We start from the raw sequence: 12315 nt of genomic DNA, 5'->3' as shown, positions 1-12315 counted from the left end.
TTTTTCCTTTTTAAAAACTAATTTCTCTATATCCTCTGAAAATATCCTTTGCTTTTTTAGGAAAAAAAAAAAGGATGTCTTCTGGGTTATATTGATTTCTTCTGTCTCAAACATGGAAACAGCCACTTTGTAAGAGTGTTGATTATGTTTAGTGGGGAATAGTGTTAGAGACAAAAATCTTGGAGCTACCAATTTATTCAGATGCTCATATAGATACATATTGTAATTTTCACATGAATATTCAAGTATAGTAAGGCATGGTATATTAGCCATTCTTGAGACAGAATCTTTTTTTTCTCTAAAGGGGCCATGAGTTCATGTTTATGTCTCTAATTTAATTCTATTTTGTTTGATCTTTTTCTAATATGGGAGCTTATTAATCAGTTTCCCCTCTTTTCTGCTCTGCTTGATCTATCAAGTTATAAAGGGCCATATGAAGCTATGATTTTATACTGTTTTCTATTAAACTTAGGAGTATTTATTTACTCATTTATTCACTTATTTGCTTATTTATCATCTTATGTCTGACTCAAGTATCTCAGCAATGGTCCCAAATTGCAAAGATCTAAGTATACTTTCCCTTTGCAATTTCTTAAATATGAATTTCTTAAAAATGAAAAAAAAAAATCTCAACCTCACTCCAAGGAAAGGAAAAAAAAAATCCACAAACAGAAGACACTTGAAATATCACACTAAACACCACATGTTTAGGGAATAGGTATGAGAAACAATCACGTAGAAGCCTTTGAGATTTTGTTGAAAAGATTCCTTTAAATATTTCTATAGGCATGAGCTCACTGTTTTTTTATCTAGTTAGCTTGAATATTTCACTCCATTCTAGCTAATTGGGTAAATGTAGATATTTATTACTGCAGTATTGTGAGCATTAAACATTTTAAAAATCTAATTAAGAATGACATAATGTACAACTGAACTAATAATAAGAATTATCCAAGTCTTTTCAAACTTTACTAGAAAGTTTTAAGTGGAGCAATTTCTGTGGTCTCAATGTTCCACAGGAACCAGCTCACAAGAAAGAGACAGCATGATCTGTGGATTATGACATATTTTGATGAGGAAGCCAAGGTGCCTTGGTCTCTGCCCAAGTCTGCGCTATAGCAGTGACCAGCTCCCCTTCTGGACTATGGACACAGCATTTGGTCCTACATCCTGCCACCCCTTCCTGGGGTTTGCCTTTCCTTCTGGAGCTCAACAGTGCAGTATCTCTTTCTTGGGTCATGATTGATGCTTTACCTAACTCCTGAATGCTACACTATTGCCTTTTTCTACTCAAGCTTATGTCACCGTGTAGGAATACTTTAAACTGCTAAACAAGAGCTTCTGTGTGAGGGAGTAATAGCCTACAGAGGAGACAGGCTTTACTAGAAAGCTAAAGGCAGAGCTTTTGTTCAGAGCTACATGGCTCTGCCTTCTGCTCCAAGTGCAAGTGATTGGAGCACCAGCAAGTGTTTCTCCTGCCTTTGCTGTTGTTTCCATGGTGTCTATCTCCTTTGGCAACCTCACAGGAAGGAGGCGTGCCAGTGTCTTTGGTTACATCCAGCCATTCTTGTTTCTTGGCTATCAGCTTTATTGTCTTAAAATTGCAAAGAGCTTTGCAATACATACTGAACGTTAGGCATTCCAGAAATCTATTTAAATAAATTAAGTATTTAGATTATTAATCTTCTTTTCAGATAAGTAAACTCAATGGAATACTGGGGTGATCCTGATGCAGCCCTCTAGTTTTGGATACTTCCTATGTCAGGAACTTTAAAACTTCAAAAGCAGAAAAATCCATTGCTAAATAAGTCTAGTTGTGAGAAAAATCCTTGAACATACCTATACAAAAGTGCCTTCCAGGAATTTCCATGTTTTTAAACTTTTTCTGACATTTTAATTTACAAAACAGTGTGTCTTATCTTTAGGAGCTCTTCAGCTTCTCCTCAAGTATCCTCTGGGTTGGGTGCCGCGGCTCGTGCCTGGAATACCAGCTACTTCGCAAGCTGGGGCAGGAGGATCGTTTGAGTTCAGGGATTAGAGACCAGCCTGAGTAACATAGGGAGACCTCATCGCCCTAAAAAATAATATATAATAGAAGTTTTCTCTGGGTTAAGCAACTCCCTTAACCTTCTTCATAGGCACAGGCCATATGGTGTGTAAAATGTGGAGCCCAAAGCAGGCACAGTAGACATCTGACTCCCACCCCAGTATTCCTTCCATGGTCTCACAGCTTCTCCGAAGCAGCTCCCAGCATGCTTCCCCTGTTTTACCTCGGGGATTTATTAGCATAGTAAAGACAGCCAGGTTTCAAAGGATTCTCATTTTACAGCCAATATTACCTGTCAAGGGAAAGCCACACCTGGACCTAGTTCCCTATGACCCCTCCCTTACTTGGCATCCTGAGGGCAAGGAACATGCTGGAAGAACTGGTCCCTGATGTGGTGGAACCTCAGCCTTTGGTGACAGTGTTCACGTTGTGACAGCAGCATGTTTTGCCCACTTCAAACTCAACTCTGTGATATAAACCCCACGGTCAATGAGGAAATTGGATTTAAATGGTTTGAACTTGAATTATTAATAACCAGAAATGACCCTTTATTTATTTAGGTTCTAAAAACCTAGAGTACAAGTTCAGAAAATGGTCAGAATATAATAGTTTCTGAGGAAGCACGATCATGTCAGCTCAGGAGCTAAAACTGGCTGATTCCTCTCACTTAGCCCAATAACTATCAAAAGGATGGAGTTAGGTTGGAGCTGTGCCACTCTCTGGAGAGAGGACTACAGCAAAGGCACCATATAGGTTAGGGTACACATTCAGCTGCTGGACAGAGTCCACACGTTAGTGGCTTGAACAGGATGGAATTTTATTTCTCTCTCAATTAATAGTCTGAGTGGGTCTGAGCATACATCTTGCAGGGCTGATACTTTGGCAGTTTAGGGATCCAGGCTTACTGCATCATGTCATGGTTTAAGAGGACTACTTTTGCTTTTGTTAACATGCCTTCATTCCACCTGGAATAAATGAAACAGGGGAAAGAGCATATTTTATGAATATTAAGTACAAAACAAGACATAGTACCCATAAATGTCACTAATTTCCCATTGGAAAAAAATGTGCTCTTGTAGCCAAAGCTAGCTACAGGAGAACTGGCAGAAACAAACAAAAACTTTAGCCTGACCTACATGTGCCCAACTAAAAGTTCCATTACTGTAGAATAGGAGAGTTGGATATTGTGGTGATCATCTCAGTCTCTGTTGCAATCTCTGAAAGTGCTGGAAAGATTAATCTCTGGTAATTTGAAGTGGTAGTAGGCTGTTAGATGTCTTTATCACCCAAAGAAATCTTCATACTTATAATATCAATTCTGATCTCACTTCTGCTTTGTCTATGAATATAATAAGCATATGTACTGATATAGCTGTTGTCTTAGTGTCCTGCTGTCTTAGCATGCATTTTCACTCTCAAATGTTTCTCAGTTGATGCACAAATGATATGTCACCTTATCTGTGGCCTTCATGTGACACCCTGCCCTACACTCCATCCTCTCGCCCCAGTTCCCAAGGTATAAAGGGAAACCATATTAATCATCTATGGTAAGTAAACCTGGGGCACAATCCCTATCTCTTTCCAGAGAAGCATGAACTTTTTACCAATAGAAAATTCTCATCATAGGGGACAGAAATTAGCAGAAGTCCCTGCACCACTGTAGTAAGCACCATAAGATCCCCACAAATCACTTTTCCTATAAAGATTGGTAGGTTCTAACAAGGTGAGGCTTAGATTAAATTTTAGAATATTTTTATAAAAAGTTAATCATTACTGTACATGTATGTGGGCACAGAATGAATACTATGCTTGAATTTTTCCATTGCTCTCCTGGACAACAACTATCTATTGTTTTTTTTAAAGCAGAAGTTTTGGGATTTGATCTGCAAATTAGTAGTCCTTCATCCCATAGAAAGGAGGTGGGATTGTTATATACAGGCTAAAGTGCTCATCACCTCCTGCCTGGGGTGTAAGGATTTATACAAGCTTACCTGTGTTTCCGAGTCAAAATCAGATTCTCTGTATCCCAATATCAGGATTCAGGCTTGCCTACCTAGAGTGATAAGAAATTTCCAACAGTTAAGCAATGATCATTGTCTAGGGAAAGTCACTGTTATCTGGCAGGAACACATATATCATTAGGCCTCATCTAGTGACTCTTTTATATTAGAAAGAATCAGTTTATCACATTAGCTCCTTGTCATATCTAAGAATACATAATATGGCCCAGGGAGGACAAAAGTATGTTTTTATAGTAAGGCAAGTGTGTCACAAGGCAACAGAGAAGTAACCTTGAGAGTTATAGAAGATAAAAAAGTCCAGTTACTTGTAGACACTAAAACAAAGAATTAGAAGTCAGGGCAAAGAACTGGGCAAGTTGAATTATCTACCAGTTGGAATAGGCTAGGCATCTCTGCAGAAACAAATGACCTCAAAACCTCACAATGGTTTCCTTCTCTCTCCTGGTCCATGTCCACTGTGGTTTGAGATGGTTACCATGTCATCCTTACTCTGGGACCTAAGCTGAAGGAGAGGCCTCTTGCTGGAATATTCTTAGTCATCATGAAAGAGGGGAAAAAAGATACTTGACTATGCCCTGGCACTTAAAACTTTGAAGTGAGCCATCATTGGCACTCCCATTCTCTTGTTCAAAGTGTGAACTCTTTGAACAGGATCTGGATACACAATGCGCTGCAAGGAGGCGCACTGCAGAGGGGCCACCAAATATGGATGGGCAGCAAGCCAGCCTTCCACAGAGGGGTGCGGGGTTTCTACAGCACTCCAGTTACTCTCTGTGGGAACTACTACCTAACAGTTTTTGAGCTAATATTATGTGCCAGACATCACACCAAAATTTTACAAGCATTATTCATGTAATCATCACAACATTACTAACCTGCAAATACTTTTATTATCCCCACAGTACAGATAAGAAAACTACAAATTAAAGGTTTTAAGTAATATATAAAAAGTCACTCAACAAATTAATGGCAGAGAGAGAACTCAAGCCTGAGGCTATCTGCTTCCCAATAATGCCTTGTGTTCTTGGAGGGATAGAAGGATGACAATACTCATTCTTTGAGTCTTTGGCAATAAAAAACAGAGTAGGTGGAAAAAAAGATGCATTGCAATGAGGTGAACACATAGACAACTAATTGTATGAGATGGAATAGGAACAGGCCTTTTACTCTCCAGAAACATTTTGCACATGGTAGGCACCCAGCCTGTTCCCTTTAAGCAGATGATTAAAGAAAAGGAGCAGAGAATAGTATTTAGAATTCCAGTAGAATTCTCATATTTACCCAATGGAGGAATGGTTCAATCAAATTTGGCCCATCCAAGAAATCAACAAAGAATCACAAAAGAGGTGTGATGCATTAATAATGACCTAGATTCTTCCAGACTTTATCATCCTCTTCTGAAAGCTCAGTGCGGTACTTGCCTCATCATCCTGTCCTCCTTCACTAGGCAAGAAATACACAGCTTCCAGATCAAGAAGCAAAGCTCGTCAGGCAAGTTTCTGCTGGTGGGTGCATCCCTTCTTCCATATCTGTCACTCTCTACTTCCCTCCCTCTCTCCAGCTCTCAGCAACTTGCCAGGAATAATGATTTTGAAGGCAGATACTGTCTTTCTCAAGGATGTACTGAAATACCCGCCCTTTTAGATCATCCATGGCTCTGTCCACAAGCTTTGGAACAAGTAAAAGAGAAATTAAAGCAAAGCATATTGTCCCTTTCTTTTTGATCATAGTGTTTACGTAAGAATACCCTTGTACTTTAGGCCTCCCATGGAATCAAAAATTAAACAAATTCATACCTACTTCCTAATTACGTTCAGCACACTACTTCTTTTTCCCCAGGCACAATGTTAATGTAGTATAAGACTGTCCTTTGGAAAGGACGAACCAGCTCTGCACACTTGCATACCAGAAACTTACTTAGCTGTAGTTTTTCAGAATCATTTTCCCTGATAAGAGAATATGGTGGGGGAAGACCACTTTCTGGATCCCAGTGAGGGAGAAAGGTGGGTGGGAGGGGGCAGTAAAACAGAGATTCCAAGGCTGTCATTGTAAGCTAATTAACTAACCTGACACTTGGGAGAAGGCTGAGTTGGGAAGTGACAGAAGTGGGAAACATAATGCTTGGTTTTAGTTTTTATGCATACAAAAAAGTCAGGTTTGATAAAAGATGATTGATCATTTTGTCATGGTAGACATGCGGTCTGCATTTAGTTCAGGAGGTATGGAGCCAGAGGGAGAATTTAAGTGGCAAGCCTGAAAAAAATCATTTTAATTATTGCATGAATAACATGTAGGATTAAGGAAAGAGAGAAGTCTGGGAAATGAGACTTTGGAGTTTTCTCTTTGCTTTGGAGGGTGAGATATGTTAAAACTTAAGATCAATTAGAAAATGAAGACTTGAATGTTCAGTTACCACAACTATCTTGCACATACCAAAATACACTTTCAATCAGTTGAGAACATCAGAATTCATGCTGTGGATGTGGGAACAAAAATAGTCTGAAAATCTATTAATATTTCCTTGTGGAAAAATTTGTTAACCTATTTGATTGCAAACTCTGTGCGACTGTGGCTCCTTTTGTATTAAAAATGTGATTCTTTATTCATCTCAGTGTAACATAATTTGAGATGTTGATAGATTTTTCTGAGAAAATAACTGAGTCATAATAAACCGTTTCCTGTATGAGGATGAATGTGAAGTACATGGTCATTATTCGAACAGGATGTTCCCTTAAAAAGCAATTGAGATTGCACGTCTCAGGGCTGTTTGTATGGCAACTTAGCAGCATGTCTGGCAACAAGATTTTATTCTTTTCTGCTTCTCAACAATACTTTTAGAGGTCAGGAAATTAAATCTTTTAGGTGACATGTACCCCACCCTTGTTTGCTGTACTTTGGATGTAGTGACCGGACTCTTAATATTTTGTTCCTGTCTGATTTCTCGGCAGAATGTACTTTAACATTTTACCGTGTGGTTTAAGTTTAAAACTTTAAAAAGTGACATCCTAACACTCCTACACTGCTTGTGGGACTGCAAACTAGTGCAACCTCTGTGGAAAGTAATATGGAGATATCTCAAAGAGATACAAGTAGAACTACTATTTGATCCAGCAATCCAATTACTGGACATCTACCCAAAAGAACAAAAGACATTATATAAAAAAGACATCTGCACTTGAATGTTTATAGCAGCACAATTCACAATTGCAAAGATGTGGAAACAACCCAAGTGCCCATCAATACATGAGTGAATTAATAAAATATGGTACATGTATACCATGGAGTTCTACTCAGCCACAAAAAACAATGGTGATCTAGCACCTCTTGTATTATCCTGGATAGAGCTGGAGCCCATTCTACTAAGTGAAGTATTCCAAGAATGGAAAAACAAGCACCACATGTACTCACCATCAAATTGGTCTTAAGTGATCAACACTTAGGTGCACATATAGTAATAACAATTCATCAAGTGTCGGGCAGATGGGAGGAGGGAGGAGGGGATGGGTATATCACACCTAATGAGTGCAGTGTGCACCGTCTGGGGGATGGACACGCTTGAAGCTCTGACTCAGGTGGGCAAAAGCAATATACATAACCTAAATATTTGTACCCCCATAATATGCTGAAATAAAAAAAATTTTTTTAAAGTGACATCCTAAAGAATAATACAGAGAAATACAGGGTAGAAAAATCTTATACTAAAAATTTATAAATAGATATAACATGCTTTTTAAATTTCAATGATATGTGTGTATGTATTAATTCCTAATTTTGCTGATTATAGCAAATCATTTCGAGCAAGAATTCTAACAAGAGAAAAGACCATGGTTAAGTGATTTTTTTTTTTTACCTCAAAACAACACAGTTTCTTCGTAGAAAATTTGCAAACTATGGAGAAATTTAAAATAGAAAAGAAATATCACCTACATTTCTACTATATGTACATATTATAGTTTGGTATTTTTATTTTCTCTGCACAAAGTTTATCATGATTAAACTGATTTATTTATTTTTTAATATAACTGTTACACTGTGCATTAGTGCTAAGCACATTTGGACAGCAGTTCTAAAATTAGAAACTTACAAAATAGGCTCACAGCATCCTTTCTACACTTACTATTTCTCCTCCATGGCTGAGTAAAACCATCTAGGAACAGAGCAGTCAGGAAGATGTGCTATAAATATAACTTTATAGAATTTTGTTTTCCAAAAAAAGTAATTTTATATAATTTTATTTTCACACAATAAAAAAGAAATGCAAAGAGAATAGGATCCCTTTTGTTTATGTTTTTTCCAGTGGTTATTTAGTGGTTCAGGTTGATCTTTTAAGTTTCTAATGCTTTCCTTTCCTCATAATTTAAATTAGCCATCTGTCTGCCACAAGGTTTTGTGTAAAAATCACCTAACAATTGTAAAGAATTTTGAGTTGCTAAAGACAGAGTATTAAAAGCATTGTAATGCCTCTAAGCCACATTAATTTGATATAAACTAAAATTAGTGACCTAGATTTTCTTCTCTCATTCTGTAGCTGCAATTCATTTAGAGCACTGTATTTTATTATTTTATGAAAATACTCAGATGTATTTGAATTTTTCTAGTTGCAGAAACAATGGTAAATGAAATGAGGAATTCTGTTAAGTGTAATAGTGGAACTAAGAAAAGAGTTGATGGTTCTATAATCAGGACAAAGTGAAACATAGCTGTCTATCCATCACTTTGTCATTTCAATTGTATCTCCATAGCACATAAGAAAAATGCATTGGTTTACATGGCATAACTATAATATTGTAATAACACTTTGTATACGTATAGCTTCTAGATTTGCAATGTGACCTTGGGCAAAATCTAAAAGAAGGCTATAGATCAAAGGGAGAAATATTAACTCTACAGAAATGGAAAAGCTTTCAATCTAATAGGATAAAACATATTCTGTTAGTCAGAGAAATCAATAGGCACACTGCAAAAATAATTCTAAGGAGGGGGAGGAAATATGCAAGAGAAGCTCAGTGCTGGATAGAGCAGGAAAAAAAAAAAATACCAAGGACTAACAGGAAATATACAGGTTAGAAACAGTTATTTTGAAGTAGATCAAAAGGAGAAAGTTAAAACAACATTCAAATATCCCCTCTTTTTCATTCCTGTTCTTAATTCTTATTACATGAGTAAGTGATAGCATCTCATAGACCAACAACAACAACAACGACAAAAAAACTCACAATGATTGAGATTTTCCTATTCTTTTTCTGTTGTTTATCTGACTAAGCATTCTATAAACACATATGGTCAAAATTTAGTAGTTAAAAAAAAAAAATCATAAGATGTCCTCTAAACCATAATGGGTGCCCATCTCCAGAGGCTAAGAAATATGTGTAGAAAACACACTGGGATTAGATTTAGAACTGACATCTCTCCTTTCCTTTTGAGAACCAAGATGTCAGCACTGACTCCAGCATCTGAAAAATCATCACAAATGAAATGAAAACCTGAAAGCTTGCAGGACAGAGGCTCTGATTGGCTGAGCAGTACTGTGTCCTTTCCAAAAATTTATTCTTCATGGAAACAAAAATCATGATCTCTCAAAAGCAAATTTAAGTAGCTGATTTCTTTAAAGTTGCTAATAGCTATTTTTTTTACAAGATGTATTTTTAAATCACTAATTTCCACTCTACTCCTCCTGAGCATCTTTTACTTTTTTCCATAACTTGGTTTTATAACCAAGTTCTATGGAAACTTGGTTTCCATAACCATTTGCATAAATACACACAGATAATATTATGAGAAGTCTTCTGAGGATGACAGTTATGGTGATATCATTTCATTAAGATAATACCCACATTCAATTTAGTTTGTCCTGAGATTCTTTGAGCCTTTTTATTTTATATGTAAACATAGTGGACAATACAGAGTTGCTGTGTTGAATACATCTGATGATGTAATTCAAAACACTTCACATATGTCTGCACCACAGTAGATATGAAAATCAATTTTATTTTCTTGTTAGTCAAATAAATACTTTCAATATTCAGATGAATTTACCCTTAAATCTCAGTCTAACAGAGCGTTGTGTAGGGAACAGTCATATCCTATAAGAATTCTTCTTCTTTGTTGATTATTATTGACTATGTTTGAAGTTTCTGGAATTCTAATCTGCAGATAAGTGAAATGTTACTGTGCATTCACAGTTTTCTAGGCACATAATCCTATTCTGCATATAGTCAGGACCTATGTATCATGCATTCTCCTCTGGGGTCAAAGGTATGTATCACAGTCCTATATACTGTTCACAGGATTATAATCTTTAGAGAAAGTTTGATGTTAGCACGTAACTAGCACCTATGTATGTTTATTGAATGAATGACTGAATGAACAAATGAGTAACATTAATTAATTAATTGGTTACTTGTTTAATAAGAGGGAGGAGAAATTATCCCCTTTCTAGCTTACTTTAAAGAGACTCATTTTTGTTCCTTTAGATAAATGTCAAAATTTCAACTCTGCCTTCTCTCAGTAATAAAAGTATCTGGATTCCAATAGTAGATAACTACTTCTTTTAACTTATTAATTTTAATAAATAGGCAATACTCATTAAAAATATTAAAAACACAAATAATAGTTCTCACTTTGAAAGCCCTCAATGACACTTTAAGTTTGGTCTTTAATCTTTATTCACTGGATCTCTCTAAGAAGTACTGTACAGATCACCAGACAGATGAAGTAAGTAGCATTTCTTTGCCAGAAAAGGACAGTCTGAACTCTAGGCAGTTTTTAGCTGCACTTAATGCCTTTCCTGTCTTTATTCTATTTCACAGGAAGGAAAAAACAAAGCAACAGGCAAGCAGCAGTTCTGTAAATGACTTCCACCTATTACTGGAAGCAAAAGGGTCATGTTATTGACCAAAAAGGTGACTGACCAAAGACCAGTGATTTTCATTGCTTGGACTTATCATGAACCTGAAGTTCTTGGCCACAAGGTTTCAGTGTTCACTGGAGCAATGGAGAGAGGGCAGCTTGGATCAGAGGCAATTTTGGCAAAGACATAAACATTAAAGAACTTTAAATAGTAATTTGAATACACTTAGAGAAGAATGTGGAGAATGTTTCTTTCTTCTTCTTAAAAATAAAACCAAGTATCACACAAATCCATTTAATATGTACTCGCCATCAAATTGGTACGAACTGACCAACACTAAATTGTTCACCTGGTAGTAATGCTCACTGGGTGCCAGGAGGGGTGGGGTGGGGATGGTAAATTCACAACTAATGGAAGCAGAATGCACTGTATGGGGGAGGGACATGCCTGTAGCCCTGGCTTGGGCCGGGCAGACAGCATACATGTAACCAAAATGTTTGTACCCCCATAATATCCCGAAAAAACAACTAAAAAAAACAGAGATCCATTTAATACTTTTAAAGATAAATGTGCTTTTAAACTAATTTCAATTTTAGCAATATAGATATTGGACATAGATATTGTAACATGAGTGAGTAATGTCTTATAGTGTGAAATGTCTTTTTCTTGTTCTTAATATAAAAGGTATTCCAAGGATGAATTTGATAGGTCAAGGGCCTCAGAGATGTAATGAATATAATAGTGAATTGAACTGTATAATGAAGCAGAAGAAAGGATATTTTCTTTCTGACCTATTTTTCAATACCTACAGAGAAAGAGAGAGAGAGAAATTACCATGCAATAGGAACATAGGGGCCATCCAGTAATATATACATCCTTTCTACAACATCATTTGGAGGTATATTTAGAGACAGACTGATTAAACATTTTCAGGAATAGAGAACTTACTACTTTCTTCACCTTTTTGTAAACATATATCATCCATACTGAGCTTTCATTTAATCATCCTTTTAATTACTTGTGCTGTGTCAGGTACTGAACTACCCTCATCTCATTTTTGCTTTTTTTTTTTTTTTGCTTTGTCTTATTTTTATGCCTCTTCAATGGGAGGATACTCACATATAATGGCTTGGTTACATCTTTTGTTTTTATTGTTGAATTTGAAGAGGCTTTTTTGTTGTATATCTTGATTAACAGTCATTTATCAGATATGTATTTTGCAAATATTTTCTCCTAGTCTGTGGCTTGTCCCCTTATATTCTTGACATTGTCTTTTCCAGAGCAGAAGCCTTTAATTTTACTGAAGTCTAATTTATTATTTCTTTCATTGATTATGCCTTTGGTATTATATCTACAAAGTCATCACCATACCCAGTGTCCTCTAGGTTTTCTTTTAT

The 12315-nt window shown here is 36.4% G+C and overlaps 1 long non-coding RNA gene across 1 annotated transcript in view; it reads right to left on the bottom strand.

The window, feature by feature from the left end:
- Positions 1 to 1866: 1866 nt before the first annotated feature.
- LOC138383870 (uncharacterized) overlaps positions 1867 to 12315 on the bottom strand; it is a 91285-nt gene continuing 80836 nt past the window's right edge. The window contains exon 3 of the long non-coding RNA XR_011233665.1: positions 1867 to 2074. This is a non-coding gene — a long non-coding RNA (uncharacterized lncRNA). The remainder of the gene's footprint in view (positions 2075 to 12315) is intronic.

This window comes from Eulemur rufifrons, chromosome 6 (genome assembly GCF_041146395.1).
Source record: "Eulemur rufifrons isolate Redbay chromosome 6, OSU_ERuf_1, whole genome shotgun sequence".
In the NCBI taxonomy this organism is placed as follows: domain Eukaryota; kingdom Metazoa; phylum Chordata; class Mammalia; order Primates; family Lemuridae; genus Eulemur; species Eulemur rufifrons.
Note: the sequence above shows the minus strand (reverse complement) of the source record. Positions and strands in the feature narration are given on the sequence as shown.